This window comes from Gopherus flavomarginatus, chromosome 4 (genome assembly GCF_025201925.1).
Source record: "Gopherus flavomarginatus isolate rGopFla2 chromosome 4, rGopFla2.mat.asm, whole genome shotgun sequence".
Lineage (NCBI taxonomy): Eukaryota > Metazoa > Chordata > Testudines > Testudinidae > Gopherus > Gopherus flavomarginatus.
The window spans coordinates 89835520-89855211 of record NC_066620.1 but is presented as its reverse complement, the minus strand read 5'-3'; the positions used below and the strand labels follow the sequence as shown (position 1 = coordinate 89855211).

At 41.3% G+C, this 19692-nt stretch overlaps 1 protein-coding gene across 4 annotated transcripts in view; it reads right to left on the bottom strand.

The window, feature by feature from the left end:
* RPS6KA2 (ribosomal protein S6 kinase A2) overlaps positions 1–19692 on the bottom strand; it is a 463478-nt gene that overhangs the window by 365374 nt on the left and 78412 nt on the right. Inside the window, exon 1 of one of the 4 annotated variants that reach the window (XM_050949060.1) lies at positions 4122–4203. The exons of the other annotated variants lie outside the window; for them this stretch is intronic. The gene's annotated coding sequence lies outside the window, so the exon portion shown is untranslated. Of the gene's footprint in view, positions 1–4121; positions 4204–19692 lie in introns of those variants that run through there. 4 annotated transcript variants of the gene reach the window in all.

The following is a 19692-nucleotide window of genomic DNA, read 5'->3' as shown; positions in this document are numbered from 1 at the left end:
GAGGTAGGGCTAAGAAGATAAGTGGCAGGTGAAATGGGGGAACATTACATGGGAAACCAATTTTGTTTTCAAAGCCTCCCAAAAATGTTTTTTCACTTTTAAAAAAAATCAAAGTCAGACAGACATTTTTCAAAAGAAGCCAATTTGTTGAAAAAAGTTACAAATAAAAAAAAATTGTCAAAACTTTTTCAGAGCATGGACTAAATCTTAGTGAGATTACTTTGTGGCTATATCCATGCCTCACCACAATTGCAGGGGACACTGCCCACCCTTTGTGATTGCACAATATTCTTGAGGCAACTACAGCAATTGCTATTATGGGAAAGTAATACTAGGAACGGATTCGATTCATTGTTAGCTGTTTCAGTGAGACTTAGCAAGTGGAAACAAGGAAAGTTAGCTTCAGGGCACCAGCCAGCTTCCCAAGGAGCAGCAACAAATGCTTGATGGACTATTTTTGGGAACCACTGATTTATCTCATAAAAACAAGACATGTTTGCCTGGTGAGCAAAAGAAAGGGGCAGGAAAACGGATTATACAATATAAATGAAATGTAATAGAATACAGTATTGGTACAATAGTTCTAACAACTACAGCAAGAAATCTAGTGGATGCCATTTAGATAAGAGAAGAATCACATTCATTCTCAGTTGATGAAACAGCCCAGTCTCTTGGCCCTGACAGCCCGTTTGGACTCAGTGTTAAATTCTGCAGTTCCTTATAAATGTTGCTGGGAGCTTTGCCTGAGTATGGACTGTAGAACTGCTCTAAATGCTCTCCAGATTCTGTAGGACATCAATATTCAGTTTACAGAAAAAGGATAAAAGTCACGTCAGTTTAACTCTCTGGTGAAGTGATCAGGTCTGCCTGTAGCACTGACTCGGAAGACAACAACCTATCAGCAACAGTTGCAGAGCTATTACTCTTTCAGCTCAAGTACTCCATTTTGGTGCTGAATGTCCCAGGTTCTATCCTTGCTGATAACTCCTTGCGGGGGAGGAGTATCAAGGAAGTCCCCCTTGTAGAAATCTAATGGGTAGATTAAGTCTTATTTTCTTCCCTAATTTTATAAATTTGGCATAAGCTCTCCTAATAGCTTTTGATAAGTGGCTCAGGAAACTATCAGAAAGTGGCCAAGATTAAGAACGGAGCAGATGCTGAGAGAGTAACCAGCTCACTGTTCTAACAGATACTTGCCAAAAACCAAGACCCCAGAGCCATGTGGTTCTGTTGCCTGCATGGAGCCATTAATGTTAAAAAAACAAAAAAAAAAAACTAATGCTTGCTTGTATTGCCCTTCCTAAACTTCCCAAAATAAGAATCATCATTTGCTGTCAGGCGCTTCTTATCCAGCCAGTCTTTTTATAAAATGCAACATAATTCTCAACTCTGGCTCGAAATATCTAATAAATGATGGATAGAACTTAGCGAATCTCTCGCAGTGCAAATGGAGTAAGGGATCATTTACATTTGAAAAATTTATGTAAGGATTTCAAATGCTCCATCTGTCACCTTCCAGTGAATAAGGACATTTGTAAGAAATAGAGGAAATGCTACATTGCTTTATCATAGCATCAGTGCAGCTTTTTTGAAGCTGGCTACATCATTCATGTCTGGCCCTACTGTTGATGAAGCAATGAGGTGGATTAAACCGCACACCATCTGTCTGCCTGCTTGAACCCGTTGTAGGGATAATACCGCTGATGCTTGGAAGGAGCTATTTGCAAAGAAATTAAAGCTACAAAGACTAAAATAAAGGTTTGAAAGCTAAACTGTAAACACAGGTGATTTTCAATTACAAATAAAAATTAATGATGCGTTTGAGTGTTAGTTTAAAAGATAACTCTTTTTGCTTTGTAAATCATATATTTTATAGAAATGGACCCGAACAAGAATCCTAGATCCAAACACCCCACAAACTACAGTTTTCTTTTTCCAAAATACATATCCAGATTTTGAAAATGGCGCTCACTTAATATTAAATGAGGAGACCAATAAAGGAGGGACAACATGGCCATGTGACCTGAAAATCATTCTTGTTCTTGAGGCTCTTGAGCATCTTTCTAGTTAGTTGTCTCTAGCTAGATAGTGGGGTTTTTAATCCAAGAAAGCTTATGCCCAAATAAATCTGTTAGTCTTTAAGGTGCCCTTGAACTCCTCATTGTTTTTGTGGATACAGACTAACATGGCTGCCCCATGGATACTTAGCTAGATATTAGTTTGCATTCTTGAGTTTTGGAATATTTCTAAATGAAGGCCTCATGCCATTTCCCAGAGTAATTGGTCTTTTTAGTAGATAGGAGCATTGTTAACCTAGACCATCCTGCATATTGGGGTAGAGGAAATATAGCATGAAGTAATCAACCCAGGTCACTGTTTAGATGGTTGTGGTATGCATGAAAGTGAACATTAATTTAATCTTCCATTGCAGGCCAGAAGATTTTCCTTGTTTCCATTGTGTTCATGAGTTACTAAATATTAGCATGCAAGCCTTTATGCTCTACTCTTTAAGACAGAGAACAAGTTTTCGTTATATTTCAAAGGCCTTTTAAAAGTTATATGAAGTATCTACTCTTTACTGGAGAAAATGAAAGGGGAAAATTTTCAAAGGTACGAAGGGCAATCTTCTTTAGCTGTAGATGGACCACTTCACTCCATTTATGTCAGGGGTTCTCAAACTGCGGGTCGGGACCCCTTAGGGGATTGTGAGGTTATTACATGGGGGGTCGCAAGCTGTCAGCACCCACCCGAAACCCCACTTTGCCTCCAGCATTCATAATGGTGTTAAATATATAAACACGTGTTTTTAATTAATGGGGGGGGTTGTCTCACTCAGAGGCTTGCTATGGGCAGGGGGTCACCAGTACAATAGTTTGAAAACCATTGATTTATGTTATCAGATAACAAAAGCCCTACTGCAATGCATTTTTACAAGTGGTCAGAGTTACAGTTCCTCTTGGGAAATTTACAGTCTCAATTTCTTGGCTATACACAATTACACTTCACTTTAATTTATTTTTCTTTTAAGCACTTAAAAAAGGGAACAGTGAAAGTTCTAAAATGTCACTGTTAATAACCAGGAGATTTTAGGTATTTTTACAGTTGCAAATTGGGACATGAGAAACAGAGGGGTGGGGAGAGAAAATTGAGGCCTGATGATCATGAAGCTGCTGAAATAAAGAACTTCAGTTTTTGGGTCAAGAGGAGGAACAGAGGTGCCATATTATTCATGGAAGGGGTAGCAGGGTAAGAGTGATGTTTCAAGGCCAAATGTCATGCTTCTGACAATGCTCTATGGGCTGATTTTGGTGCAGTTTCAAAGGATTATCCACAATCATACAGATTAGTCTGGATTTAAAAAGAATTAAAGGATTATACGTGCTTTTGTGCTCTTCACTCTGTTCAATTCAGTTAATGTGAAACATTACCACTCTGCTGACCTCCAGTAACTATGTCTAGCTATGGGTCATTTCCAGTTTGTATTTCTGACTATTTGCAAAGCAGGACCAGTAGCAGTTTTTCACTGGTTACTGAAGGTTCACTTCCACAAAGACACTCCAAATAAAATGAGTGTCCAGAATGGATAATTTTATTACATCACACATTACTCTTGCTATTATTCCTGAACACAGCTTGATGTAGAACTTACATGGGTGTTTCCACTTTGCTATTTATGACGACTTCACCACCACCAATAGCAATAAACTTTGTCATATGATCCCTTTTCCATAATGAAACCTCATTTCAATCTTGAGCTTCAAGATATTTAGACCCTTTTTTCCCCAATCACAGTATATCACAAGGTATTTAAAAATCACCCATCTGTAAATGCTGGTTCTCAAATCGGCTTGTAGGATTCTAGGCTAAACTTATTTAAAATATTCATTTATATAGGCTTTTGGAATGACGCAGGCTGGCAGTACTGAACAGTAAACAGTAGTGAAAATGGCATTCGATCCACTTTATTTCTACTCTGTATGCACAGTATTTGGGCATCATCCTGGTTAATGCCATGTCAAGGGCATATTGATGGATGTATAGGCACCAAATCACCTAGTCTAAGGGATTCTTCCCTCCTACACTATTTAGAAGGGCTTGCTCCCATGCCTGTTTTCACTCACCTCAGTAAAACAGACCACCCTCTCCACTACCTCAGGAGTCTTCTACACCCCAGCCACCCTGCTGGTGGCTCCCACTGTCACCTGCTCACTCCTGCTTACTAGGAGTCCATTAATCCTGCCCCGTCCTCTTCATCTTTTCCTCCCTCTCACACATCACTTCTGGAGGGGACCCATCACTGGTGTCCTCATCTCATCTCCTCTACCTCAACCTTTCTTTTGGGAGCTCTTCCTTCTGCTTCATGGCTTTGGGATTTTCTCTTGATTCCTCACCCCACTTTTCTCCTTTCTTGTTTTGTTGATATGGACTGATTTGCATGAGCTCTCTGTCCTGCCACAAGAAGCACCTGCTGCCTCATGATACTGGAGGGGGGGCCCTCTCATCCCCTTTGCCGGTGTACAAGGCTGAACCATGATTGGTTGGCCTGGTGTGCAGCCAGTTTGCTCAGCTGCTATGCTCCTTGTTGCCATGGAAACTGCAGCCAAGATTTGGGCTCAGACATATTTTATTCATCAGACTGTTTGCATTTTGCTTCCTTCACTAACTGTCCATTAAACTGGTTGCAAAGCTAACCCTGCCAGTTTCAACAGCTGCTTGAGAGGAACATCTGTCATTCTGTTTCCGTGTTTCTTCTAAGGATGCTCATTGCATTGAAAAGTTCCTTTCATACACAAACACACACACACAGTCACCAGTTCAGATATATATTAGTATTGACTCTCCATGCCACTTTGGTTGGGCTCAGGAAACTGGCTCTCAGTGGTTCTCATTTCAGCATGGGAGCAGGCTGAGTAGTTTTGTCACCTTGTGTCCTAGCTGATAATGGGAAATAATGACTACACTTTGATAAAGCCTGCTCTTGAGTGTACAGAGAAAAGTACTATGATGGGAGTTACAGCATGAATCATTTTCACAAGGCATATTTTAAATATTACTTTGGGTTAGAAATACGATAGGAGAGACTGACTGTCCTGGCATCATACTGTGCCCTTCAGTATTAGCAGTGAGGTTTAGCAAACAATACTTGCTCCATCCCAATGTGAATTAGGATTATGATGCCATGAATATCATTGCAAACCACAACACTTAAGCACTTCCCGAGGCAGGTCTATATAGGGAATACCTCAAGATTTTGCTATGCTACGAGACAGAACCAACGGGCTTTTTCATACCAGCACCATTGATTGCAACAGTGACATTTTCACAGGGAATTAAATATATAGTATGTCTTCTCTGGTCTACTAATATTGCCCCATAAGATACATTAACAATGGTGAACACTGAAGTCTGGATAAGCAGTAGATGGGGAAATAAGAGGTTTCATGTGATGGCTCAGGAATGGTGCTACTGCTTAAAAAGATTTCAGCAAAGACCCAAGATGTTGTGTATACACTGTGTCAGTAGCAGAAACAAGCATCAAAATTGTTGATGTCTTATGGGAAAGCCAAGAAAATTCTGATAACTTGCTACCACATTTTCCATTATGAACACTGAGTAATTCCCTTGCTCCCCTGCTTCAGTTACTTCAGTCATGGTGTATATAAGTGAACGTTTGATTTAATCACGATTTTGGTTACATTTTTGCAGAATATTTTTGTGAACTTTAAAAAAATGTTTTCACAAAAAACAATTCATCATTTTTGACCAGATCCACATGAAGCACAGAGAATGCCCTCCCTTTTCAATTCTTCCAGTACAGGAATGGCGGCTTTAGTGACTTGGAGATGAACAGTGTCCATTGATCATCTGGGTTCACCAGTACAGATGGACATAGCCAACCTTGGGAATTAGTTTCTCATTCAGCTTCTTCCTCAGTAGCCTCTTTTGCGGTTTCGCAATAGTCAAAAGTGTTCATTTACATTGCATTTATTTTAAACCAAAGTGGTAAAAACAATCATTAAAAAAAAATCTTGTTCTCCAGTGTTCAGCCTTTGCTGAGTAACTGCATAATCCTACTACTGTAACCTTGTTCTTCCTTCCCTTACTTCTCCCTACTGTTCTCTGATCCCTTTCTTTGCCACAAAGCTGAAATTAGATTCTGAGCTTTTCAAGGCAGAAATCTGTCATGAACCAAGTAGAGTCTGAGGTGCAGTAATTAATACTAATAATTGTTAACGTTTGGCAAAATTGTGGAGTCCCTCACTTGGGCGGACTGACAGAAAACACCTGCCTTGGATAATGTGCTTTCGTTTCCCTGGAGTTGACTGGAGATTCTTGGGATAGAGAGGACAAAGGAAGTTGGCCCATGGGATTGTGGGGTACCTTTGGTGGGTTCCCAGGACCCAAGTCAGGAGTGGGTTGTGTCTACAGTGAAAAGCAATAGGACTCAAACCCTGGGTCTGGGTTTGACTTGGGCTCAAACCCTCCACACCTGCAGGGTCCCAGATCCAGGCCCAAGTCTGCAAGATTTGGGTGTAGACAAAAGGGAAGTTTGGACTCAAGCCTAAGTCTGATCCTGTGCTTACATTGCAGTGTAGACATATTCATAGACTTCCCATTCATTTTCTTTTTCAATTTCTGCTCTTTCCTACAATCCTCAGATGTCTCACAGAGCTTTTGTACCATTTGATAAATGCAAAGTCTATTTACCACAAGAGCTTTTAGAAAGCTATTTGCAGAGAAAAAAAAAAGATTTTAGTTGCAGGTTTGTTAGTGTTTTATTTGTGGAGGAGGGTTGTTTTTGTAACTACTCTCTCTCTTCCAGGTCTGCTTGAGTAGCTACCTTTCCTTTGCAATACATTAAGGCTAATATTTGCAATTCTACATCATTAAGGAGGTGACTCTGGCAAGTCAATGCTTGGGGCACGATTCTCCACTTCTTTGCTTCACGTTTTCATTTACACCTGAGAGAAGTGCATGCAACATGAGTGTAAAATGCTATCTAAATCAAATGCTAGAGTTTTACACTCACTTAGCACATGTGACTATACAAGGTGTAACAGTGAAAAATCAGGCCACAGAATCCAGATATCTTAAGAATCTAGATAAATAGTCTCTATTAATGTTTCATGAACTAGAAATGTCTTCCTGCTACCCACCCACTCTTCTGTACCTTTTTCTGATAAGAGACAGACATTGGCAATTTCCCTTGCTGGGGAAAATAATTTCTGATAGGTGTCCTAATTTAAGGGAAATTCAACTATTTCTTCCTCTCCTGCTAACTACTTAGAACTGGAGTACAGTGTATGCTCTCCCTTGGTATTTGGTTATTCTTTGGGGAGCGCGGATGATTCTTTGGGAAGCTCCTGTGTCTTGCAAGACTGTTTCATTGACTTTCAGAACTGAGCAACAAATTTTGTTTAAGCCTCCAGAGAGGTTCTGCTTACTATGAATTTAAAATCATCATCCATCTAAGGAAAAATCTAGGCAAAAAGCAGGGATCTGAAGCATTTGTCTCTGCCATTTCCTCATGGGTAAATGCATTCTCATTATCTGGACCTATAAGGCCCCTCCATTTGAGCAAATGGTAAGGGGCAAGTACGTTGAGCAGAAAATTCTGCCTTTGTCTGGGCATTTTTTGTTGCAATAAATTAGCTTGGAATAGCAAGAAGGACTTTTTTTAGAAACCATTTTCTGGATTCTTTTTGCTACACATTTTTGCCCTAGATAAAAAAGGCTCTAGTACCAGTCATGGCAGAATGGAAAGTAGAGAATAAAAAGAAAGGCCGACTCCTGTCAGAGAGTGCCATCAACAACAGAGGGCTATTGTTGCTGCATCTGCCTGCCACACAAATATGGCACAAGTGTCTACACTGGTATTCTAGTTAGCAAGGAATAGCCTTGTACTTCTGTCAAATTATAGGTAAATGGAGAACAATAAAGATTATAGCCCAGATTTTCAACTGATGTAATTCGACATATTTCCATTGACACTATTTGACTCTGGCGTGCCTTGTTTCAGGTCAGTAATGATACCTTCTAAATAATTCAGGAAACACGTGTGCTGCATATAGCACAGGATGATCAATGGTATTGGGAACTCCTCTTGCTTTCCTAAATATTTTGGCCTGAAAACCTCAATTTTTCGAAGAATGAGTTTTGAAAATTACTCTGCAGGCCAAAAGTTGTGCCACCAACCTCACAAGACTGAAATGAGTTGTTTAGGTCGCTGTATCTTCTTGTGATATATTTCTAGTCATGTCACACCTGACTGAATCATGGCATGGTGCACAAAGGCAGATATGACTCATCACATGACATATCAACATGTCACATTTTAAAACACAGTCTATCCTACTCTCCAGACAGGGTAGATGGTATACACATCTCTTTCCAAAACTGAAAAGAAGACAGAGACCATACATCTTGCAGATAAGCTACAAATCCAAAATGAGTTCTTTATTTCAAAGCATTATCACTCTATTATCTTTATTTAGAAGTTAGTCAGATGGCCCCAACTCAAAACCCTGCTTCCAAACAAACACTCCCAGAATCTGGTGCGGAGGATTTCAAAATCTGAACCTTGACACAAATCTGAAATTTGCAGTTAATCCCTCATAATAATGGGCCAAAGCCAAAATAAGAAAGAACATGTCACACAACTTCCTGGTATTCAAAATCCAGATTCAAATCCAATTTCTATGGCTTGTCTATTTCTAAAATAAATTGTAAATGTTAAGCAAGACAGAGTTTTGAAAGGTCAGTGAAATCTGGCACACTGAAATCCTGAAAGCACCTGAGAAATCCACAGCAAAGGGTTTTGGAAGAGAAAATATTCCATGGAGAAAAGAGAGAGCTTGCAAAGTGATTTTAATTAAATCAATTATTTAGCTTCTGTGGGTTCGTTCTCTAAAGATGTTAAAAATGGCCTGAGAAGAACCACAAAAATTGTCTCAGAAACACAACTTAACCACTGTAAAAGACTGGTAGCAATCTTATTATGATAGATTGCATGACATGACAATTGTACAGTGTAATGAAAAAATATTAAGCTATGGAAAAATGACAGCAACAAATGATAATTCTGAAGGATGAGATGAGAAAGAACACAACATTATAGTAACAAAAATTGGCTTTATTTTCTTTGAAAGTGGACAGAAAAGACTCTTGGTCTTAGGGCTACTGCTACATTTATTTATTTTTAAAGTGGGATGGAGCAAGATCTAGGACAACGCTATCTAGCTCTGATCAGAGGAAAAACTATTGTGTGGTGAGAATTTGTGGGAGTAGATATATTTCAAGATGAAGACCTGCACTATGCTTCTGTAATGAAACCATTTTCAAATGGTATATTAGTATATCAGTTTTTATAACTGGAAAAACTGATAACAAAACCATTTTATTGTGACTATAATCTTAAAATAACTGTTAGAGATAATGTCAACCTACTAATAATTTCTCTTCATCTGCAAAGTAACCCATTTCCTTTTCTCTCCCTCTCCTTCCTTTGAAGGTATGTGCAATTATTCAGTATTCTGGATGTTTGTTTCACAACAATGATAAAACGCTGATATGGGCCACAGCTAGTATCTTGGTGAAACTTAAGGACTTGCTCCAGGAAAGATACTCTTTTCTCCCCATCTGCCTCTTACAAGAGATCAAAAGTAAAGCTGGTAGAAAACTGTTTAAACAGGACAGTTTTTCATCAATGCCATGCCATGCCATGGTTTTACTTCCGTCCAACCTAAGACTAAAATAGTTTAATTAAAGACAAATTTAAAAAGAAGAGAGAAAATCAAACAAAATAAACAGCCTACATAGCATATCTAGCCATACAATCACAATAAATTATGCTAAGAAGATATGTCTTGGATTAGTGGTAGTAAAGTAACAGCATTACGTTTCTAAAGAGCGCTTTCTCCCTGCCCTGACTTTTTCATCCATTCAGTCTGTCTGACACACATCCTTCTTAGTTTCCCCTTCTCTTTACCTCTCCCAGCCTAGTTATAGCTTTCAGTATCCTCTAATATGTTTGAGTTGTCATATCAAACACATGGCTACCCTCCCTACAAATTAGTCTTTCCCCAAATGATTTCAAGATTGTATAAAGTGCTATAAGTAAAGAATTTTAATTCCTGTCTTCCTGTTCCACCTTTGCATCTTAGCCCCCAAAGCAAATGCCCTTACCTTCACACACCTCCAAAGAGATCTATTCCTTGGACCTGGGCAAGAGAAACACCCAATGATGTCAACAAGGTTTGTATCGGACCCTCTATTGCTGGCTTTTATCACCATGCTTTGTCATCCTTCCTCTTTGGAGGGGTGATGCTGAAAGCAGCTCAGACTGATTTTGAGGATAGAGTTCATACAGTTTTACAGTACTTTCTTAACTTTAACTGCACTGCCTACTACATTTATTTCTGATGCTTTTGATAGAATGTTCTATTTATATGAAAAGGCCAACCTGAAAGACGTGTTTCAGTACAGACCATCTAAATCAACAAGTTGAGAGTTATATTCAAACTGAGAGGTTTCTTGAGTGAGAAGAATAAAGGATATGGTTTATGCTACCTTCGAGACCAACTGGTTTTACTGCATTTCAGTAATTTGTATGTGTATTATTGTTGTTCTAGTTTATTTATCTTTTAAGTCTCTTAACTATTTCTAAGATTTTTAGATGGGCACTGCAAGCTCCTGTCTTTATCAGACTTGTATTCCTAAATGTGTGACTTGTATGTCAGCACTATAAATAGGTAATAAAGAGTTACCCTAATCTCGTGAGTTTTGAAATTCTTACGAATCCAGAGAAAATGTTTGCAAATTTTTCAGTTTCGGAATTTACAAAGGCAGCATTAGCACTGAGGGAATGATGGGGTGTATCGAACTGTGAAACTATTACATGTGTAGTATGTTATTACTATGTGTGACAGACCCAGGCCAATGTGGTACAGGAGTCTGATAGAGGGCAAATATACTAGTCACTGGCTGAGTAGTTTTCTGTTCCCTGAGTGACTAGGGCAGGGCTGCACTGGAGTAATCAGGAACCTGCTAGAACCAATTAAGGCAGACAGGCTGATTAGAACACCTGCAGCCAATCAAGGCAGGCTAATCAGGGCACCTGGGTTTTAAAAGAAGCTCTCTCCAGTCAGATGGGAAGGAGCTAGAGGAGAGGAAGTGTGTGTGAGGAGCTGGGAGCAAGAGGCACAAGGAGCTGAGAGTGAGAGGCTGTGCTGCTGGAGGACTATGGAGTACAAGTGTTATCAGACACCAGGAGGAAGGTCCTGTGGTGAGGATAAAGAAGGTGTTTGGAGGAGGCCATGAGGAAGTAGCCCAGGGAGTTGTAACTGTCATGCAGCTGTTACAAGAGGCACTATAGACAGCTGCAATCCACAGGGCCCTGGGCTGGAACCCGGAGTAGAGGGCGGGCCCGGGTTCTCCCCAAACCTCCCAACTCCTGATCAGACACAGGAGGAGTTGATCCAGACTGTGGGGAAGATCACTGAGGTGAGCAAATCTGCCAATAAGCACAGGACCCACCAAGGTAGAGGAGGAACTTTGTCACATATGCTACATGGACTCAGTGAGGCAAGCAGAAAAACTGTCTGAACACAAATCACAAGATGACAAAAGTCATGTCAAATGTACTGGTGGATAAGATTCAAAGTTATACAACTGAAGTGGAAGACTGTTAATCTGGGTCAAATGTTACACAAAGACAGTGACCAAGATGAGAAAAAAGAAAACCAGTGGCATATAGCAGATTAAAACCATTTCTTACAGGATGGATGTCACTTGTCTGAAGTTGTACAGCAATTGCATTCTGCCTCTCATCATCTATGGTGCTGAAACTTGAACACTGATTAAGAAAATAGAGAAGGGCTTGAAGAAATGCCAAAGAGAATGGAGCAGGCAATCATGCTGTAGGACAGGAGACCCAATGCATGCATTTAGCAACTAACAAAGATAGATGTCATTTATGCAAAGAAAAGGAAGTGGTAGTTGGCTGTCCACATTGTGAGACAGCCAGATGAAAGATGTCTGAGAAAGTTTTTGAATGGTGTCCCCAGGATTGGAATCAATGCAGAGGCTGTTCATGAACTAATAGAAAGATGAAATGACAAAGCAGATAGGAATTGCTTAGATGGAAATGGCATGAGCTCAAAAAAAGTGGTGCTTCGTGGAGAAAATCTTCATTCAGCAGTGGACTAAAAAATGCTTAATTAAAGACGGCTGTAGAAACTCCAGGGCCAAATTTTCCAAAAGGACCTACCTCAGTACACACAATTACAGTTGATGGATTCAGTTCTGCTGTAGGTTCATTTGTATAAATCCTAATTCGTCCTACTGGCTTCAAGAGAGTTTTGTCCTTGTTGTTCTGGGTTTGTACTGTGCTTTGCATAAAAGGGTCCTGGCCCAGGATGGGGGCTCCGAGGTGCTAAGGGAATACCAATAATGAATACTAATAATTTTGATGCCACAAATGGATGATGCTAGGGAGTGTACCACTATTTTTTCCTCCCAATCAGATGTATGAAACCAAAAGACCAGATAGGAGGAACAGAGCTCTAGGGGGCACTGGAACTCCACCAAGGGTAGCTGTAGCGAGGCAGTGGGATACCCCACAGCCCCACTGAGGGACAAACCTCCCCTAACACCAGCGTGGGCGGAGTCACTGGGTCCTGCCTGCCCCTCAGAGGTCACGGCGCAGACCTGGAAGTATAAAAGCTCACCAGCAGAGCTCAGTTGGGAACCAGACGCCAGAGAGGCCAGACATCTGCGACCGAGCTGCCTCTGGGGAGACAGCAGAAGGCCACGGCCGGCCTGACGTTGCACCAGGCTGGCCAAGCCTACCTCTCGCTCACTACCCCGAGGAGGACTGGCCGAGCCTGCCTCTTGCCAGCTACCCCGAGAAGCAGCTGAGCCTGCCTCTTGCCAGCTACCCCGAGAAGCAGCTGAGCCTGCCATCCACTACTTACCCAGAGGAACCGATGGTGTTCAAGACCGCCGCCGATGCTACGACGACTCAGGTACCCTACGAGGAGGAGTGCGGAAGTAGCCCGGGGGCAGCCGACCCCAGTCTGGCTGCAACACTGCCAGAACCTATGTCAGTGTGTTGCGGCCAGGATCCCCACTGACAGCAGCGAGTTGCTGCTGCTGCTAGGGCCCCGGGCTGGGAAGCAGTGGAGTGGGAGGGCCTGCGTCCCCCCTGCCACCCACTCCTTGGGTGGCAGACTCCCCCTTTTCCCTGGCCTGGAGAGGCTAGGACCTCCTGCTAACTGACTATTGACTCAGCCCCCGCTGAAAGGCCTGAGTCCCTGACTGTTTGCTTGCTGCCCCACCCTGATTTAGGGCCTGGGCAGCTATCTGAACTATTGGCTCAGCCTCCCTGCTTAAAAGTCTGAGCCCCTGATTGTGTGCCTGCTGTCCCACACTGCCGCAGAGCCCGGACTGCCAGCGGACTAGAGCGAGGCGGTGGGATACCCCACAGCCCCGCTAAGGCACGCGCTGTGGCAAAGCCACACTACATGAGCCTATTAGTGGAAAGTTTTTTAATGTTACAGATTTTTTTTTCTGTCAAGAAAAAAATATTTTGTTTCAGGTCAGTTTGACATTAAACTGCATCTGTGTAACGTGTGAGTCTCATGGGTGTTGTAGTTCAGATGTATCATGTCCCCATTCTCTCTTACTGGTTGGGCTCCTTGGTCAGACTACATCTTCCTTGATGAACCATGATCTACTCTGACTGAGCCATGTGGTGCATCATGGGAGTCACATATCCACCATGCATTATAAAAGATTTAGTCAGTCCAGATAACCCATAGAGAAGAATGTGGCAGCATAGCACCATAGGCAGATGCATTTTAACATTTAACTGACTCAAAATGAAGTGAAATGTGTAAATTTGGTTCAATATACCAAAATGAAACTTCTCAGTTCAAGTATGTCAAAACATTTCAGTTCAATCCAAACTGTCAAAGTGAAATGTTTTGACATTTCTGAATTGAAATTTTCTCTTCTGTGAAAAATTGATATTCAGACTTTTAGTCCTGATTCAGAAGGGAAACAAATTTAGAAAGATCAGAATTTCCTGAGAGATGGACATTCAAAATTTTGCTCAGCTCTGAGACCTAAAAGGGTCTGATCAGGGTTCAATTGTTGGAGGAAAGAGGGAACAGAAAAGGAAGTGGTGGTTCTCTCCCAAAGTCAGTATTCACTTTTGAAAATCTTGGCCTAAGGAGAGAGGTTGGGACCTGAATAATAGTTTGTCTAGAGTAAGCATGTTGTGCCCACCTTCATACCATAATATGGTACGAAGAATAAATTCATTGCCAAACAAAGCTGTAGCTAACAAGAAACAATCTTAACATCACAAAAGTTCAGCCAGTTTTTAACTCTGTATCACCCCAAAGGAGCTGATGAAATACTCCTGTAATTAGCCACACAAGAAATGAAGCACCCTGGGGACACATGCTCTAATCTCTTTGTGCTCCTGGTGCACAAGAACAGTAAATATTCTCCAGTGAGGAGAAAAACCTGAGTCCTACTACCTTCCACAAAAGAACATGCCCTATACAAAGTATTTTGTTTCATTTAGAAGGAATCCAAGACAACAGAATAATGTCACCAAGGTGTGCTTTTTGAGCCACTGCTTTAAATGTGGTCTGCTGTCTGACTCAAAAAGCAGAGAGTAAACTGTGATCTACAAAGAGTAAGGAGGCATTTACTTGGAGAAATTGATTTAACTTTAATAAAAAGAAAAGTCTTTTCAGAGCCAATTAAACTAATGCAATTATGATGTGAATACTTTTGATAACTAGACACTGGAACACAAATTTGCAGATTTTATTACTTCAGCTATTAATAGAGCCCAGGAAATACACAGATAAAATCTATACCAAAGACAAATAAGTGCAGAGTTAAAAATACATGAAAGTGCCAGACTGCGTAAGCAGAGTTTGGTATAATAAAATAGTCAAGGAGAAGTGACTGTCTACTCTAGGTATAAAATTTATGAAAAACTGAACCTTATTGTTAGATTCATGTGGGTATATTTGCCTCAGCATGTACTACCATACTACAGAATGGACTATTAACAAACTTGTAACAGATGCAAAATGTTTGATCACACAAGTTTCCAGTATCATTAACCCCTGTGCCTCAGTTTTCTTTCAGCTGAGGTGAGGATTGTTTGTAAAGTGTTTCAAAGGTAAATGCTGTAATTGCTTAGCCTTATCTTCCGCTTTTTAACCAAACACCAGTAAAGAAGTGAAGCACAAAGGTACGTATTCTCTTATTCAAGCAAGCATTCCTTTTCTTGAGGGCATCCTTTGACCTACAATTGGCATAATGTGGTTCTTTGTGGTACAACAACAGTAGTTGTTTTGAAGAGCTAGATGGCAGGTATTTTTAGAGAATCACGGTCGGAAGGAAAACTGAAGCAGAACATGATGGAAGATTCCATAAACTGCTGTAGCATGTCAGAAAAATGTTGTGAAAGTAAGCCATGAAAAAGATCAGGTGTCACAAGAGCTGCCCTAACTGACAGGTTTTTCCCCTGAAGTAGTGCAGGCCAACCCTGAAAAGGTGAGGCCAAGAAAATGCACCAAACAGAAGAAGTTTCCAGAGGGGAATGGAATTAATATATTACCCTAACAAATCTGTACCCATTTGTCAGCCAGAACTGTTCCACTGAATGGGTTCACATGCAAAACGAACGTATTGGACAGCCTCAAGGATATTTTAACAGGAAACATCTTTGACATGCATCTCTGGGTTCCACATCTTTCTTTGTTGCTCCCACTATTACATCCTTTAGAAGGTGACCTTTCTACAAAGGAAGGCTAAAAGCAGCTTCATCCAGAGAAAATTAAATGCAGCTCCAAATGAAGAGATGGGCCTGAATCAAAAATCCAGATCCACACAGCCCTGGCCTTTAAAATGTTCAGGTCCAGATGTTGTGATTCAAGCCATGTCTCCCTAAAGATTAGCCAGAGGTATGGGAAGGGGTGGGATGCAGTTGTTCCAGAGTGACAGCAGATGCTCTGTCATCCCCAGGTCCAGAGTGTACTGCTTTCCCATTACTCTTATCCTTTACTGGGCCAGAAGTGAGGGACTGAGGTTGGGGCAGGACAAGAGAGGTGAAGTCAAATCAATATATAAAAAAAATTAACTCTTCTATGGAGCTTTTCAACAATAGATCTCACTTTAGAAATGTAGGTAAGTGTCAGTTTCCCCATTTAACAGATAGGAAAACTGGCCCATGGTGAAATGACTCATCCAAGATCACACTACAGCTTAGTGGTAAAGCTGGGACTAGAACTGAGGTCACCTGAGTCACAGTCCAGTGCCCTAAACACTGAACCATGTTGCCTCCCAATCAGGTATGACGAGCCCCATAAAATGCCACAGGCACTAAGAGGTGAACTAGACAGGTTGTTATAGCAAGACAACCTAGTGTGTCACTGTTGTGTGCCTGGAAATCCCTGGATCAGCAGAAAGGCTCAGAGTATCCAGGCTGCTCTAAATTAGCGGTTCCAATGTCTGCTGCAGTCAGGCACAGGCCTGGTCTATGCTAAAAAGTTAGGTCAACCCAGCTACGTTGCCCCGGAAGCGTGAAAAATCCACACCTGTGAGCAAAGCAGTTAAACTGACCTAGCCCCTGGTGTAGGCAGCAGTAGATTGACAGGAGAATTCTCCTGTCAACATTAGCTACCACCTCTCAGGAAGGTGACATACCGATGCTAATGGGAAAAGCTCTCCTGTCAGCGTAGTTAGCATCTTCATTGAAGTGCTACAGTGGCACAGCTGTGCTGCTGGAGTGTTTTAAACATAGACAAGCCCACAATTACAATGGCAAAACAATAGTGTGAAGACAGAAGTGAAATGTGGAGTGGCTACTCCACTCCACCCTGATTAGAAATATTCAGTAACAATATATATTTTAAAATCAAACTTATTTTTAAAATTTAAGACTTTGATTCTAAGAATTTATTTAGCAAACACCCAGTAATATTTCTGTTTATCTTCAGGAGTACAGAAAGATAAACAAAATCTGCTTAAATACCCTGCATATCTAGCAAGGGTTGAAGTTTCTCCTCTCCTCTCCTCTCATCCAACAGGTCCCGTGACTGTGTCCAAAGAAAGAGAGGTAGAAACCTAATGATAATTACTGCACTTATATCAACAATGGAAATGACAAGTGTACCCAAAGGGATAAATAAGAGGCATTAAGTCTGAACAGAGAAGCAAAGCTGAAATGTTTATGCAAGCCATATGTTCATTTTCACAGTCAACTCTCAGTTAACCCAAGTGCAGAGTTAAAGGCCAGAGAGTTGTGATTCTCACATTGGTGAGATGTGAAATGTCACAGCTAATGCATGAAAGACATTTGGAGATTTAAAAAAAAAAAAAAGAGAGTATCAGAAGAGAGCCATGGGTGTTCTGTAGTGGCCAAGGACAAACTGAGGCATTGAGAGACTAATGCATCATAATGTAAGAACTGTCCGAGATATAGAACCCTACAAGTGGAATCTAGACATCCTATTTCTAGCCCCTAGGTAACGAGCTAGTAGAGAAAGAGGTGAAGGCAATGAAAAGACTTGAAGTCAACTGACAGCAAACACTCTAAACTAAGTATTAATAATCTACAAAAGCATTTGATTGTCTCAACCTGACTTTACAATGCTCTCCAAAATGCAGGTTAGACATTAGAAGTTTATCACCCTCTCAAAATTTTAGAGGTAAAATAGCACCAAGAAGTCAGTGGTACATTCAGTTCCAGCGGCAAAGACATTTTCCAATAATAAAACTGCTTTGGAGTGGAGGGCTACTAGCTAGAGATGATGAAGGGAGAAGAAATGAAGTGAAAGGGAATATGTCCCCCAGATCAAAGTGATTGAAATAATGACCAGATAATGGCCAGAGTATAGAACTGTACTTAAAAGCCATCACTGGTATCCCTTGCAGGTACCAAAAGAAAAAAAACAAACAGTGGAAAAAGCTGATAATCCAATACAAAATACTCCTGAGGCTGGTACTGCACAGTTTATGGCTGATTCAGCCCCCTAAAATAAATACACCCAGCATGGCTGGTGAGCATGTTGCAGTCCAGCAAAAGGAAAAATCACCAAGCCAAATTATAAAATCATGGGGGGAAGGACAGTTACAATTCTCATTCATTGACAGAGGTCAGCAGTTTTCAGTGTGGTATGTTTTGACATGGTCGTGAAAAGTACCATGCACCTCAAGTCAGAGGGTGTTAAGCATGTTTGGGATCATTCAGCGTTAAACCACTTGTTGCCAGGTAGTTACTCTCAGTTACTATCCAAGAACCAGGGCTTGCTTTAGGCCAATTCCACCAATTCCCCCGAATCAGGCCCCGCACCTAAGAGGGCCCCGCGCCCAGTGTGAATCTCTTCCCTGGCTAGAGGTGCCTTTTTAATTTTTACTCACCTGGCAGCGCTCTGGGTCTTCAGCAGCACTTCAGCGGTGGGTCCTTCACTTGTTCTGGGTCTTCGGTGGCACTTCGGCGGCGGGTCCTTCAGTGCCGCCGAAGACCTGGAGCGAGTGAAGGACCCGCTGCCGCTGAAGACTCGGAGCACTGCCTGGTGAGTACAAGCCCCATGTGTTTTTTTATCTTTTTTATTTTTTTGGTCATCCCTGCCAGGGCCCCGTCGAAACTGTTCAAATTGGGCCCCGCACTTTCTAAAGCCGGCCCTGCCAAGAACTCCCTGCTTATCTGATTTAAGGAACAAGGTGTTGCAGAGATAAAAACTTAAGAGTGTAAGGTTTTTGCAGTCACAATATGTAGTTAAACAGGGGTGTGTGTGTGTGTGTGTGTGTGTGTGTGTGTGTGTGTGTGTGTGTGTGAGAGAGAGAGAGAGAAATCAATACCAGAAATACAGAACGAGGCCACAAATTATGAGAGAAATTGACTTTTCTAAAAATACATGAATTACTATATTGAATCCCGCCATAAGCAAGCACACAAGGGATTAGAAAACAAGGCTACTTACCTGAGGAGGTCTTTATGTTGAAAGACTCATACTGGGACCTTTAAGTTACTTTAAAGTGGTTGATTTCACTGTACATACCTCAAAGACTCAATATTTGCCTATGGGGCTGCAGAATCCTCAAGTATTAAAAATTACATTTATTGAAACTTTCCTCGGAGATAATATTTTTTTCTGGGCTCCTATGAGAACATAGTCAATAAAGCCACAACTTGGGCAGGGGATCAGGTTACAACCATGTCAAATGTGTGATAAATAGGGTGTGGGGAATGGGAAGGAAGAGTCTACACCTAGTTATTTGGCCTTTTTAGTACAGTGGTTTTATTTCCCCTAAGGAGACTGATGGGCATATATGTGAGTTAGAGGTGACATTGGACTTCTGTGGTCCTTCCCCTCTACTGTGCATCCTGCAAGCATCAGAGGCAATCTGGGCCCCAAGAGTCCAATTCTACTGTCACTGGACTCCACAGAAAAATTCCCATTGGGCTTCAATGGGAGCAGGACTAGGGCCTAAGATATTAGAATGAGTAGGGATCAATAACACAAAATACAAATAGTGCATGTGACAAGTGAAAGGGGGCATCGTTACAGGCATTGTGGGAACCTTATTTCTGAATTGCTAATTTTAACCATTTAAAATATCAACCTCAGTGTTGCACGAATGTGACTCTGTGCCAAGTGA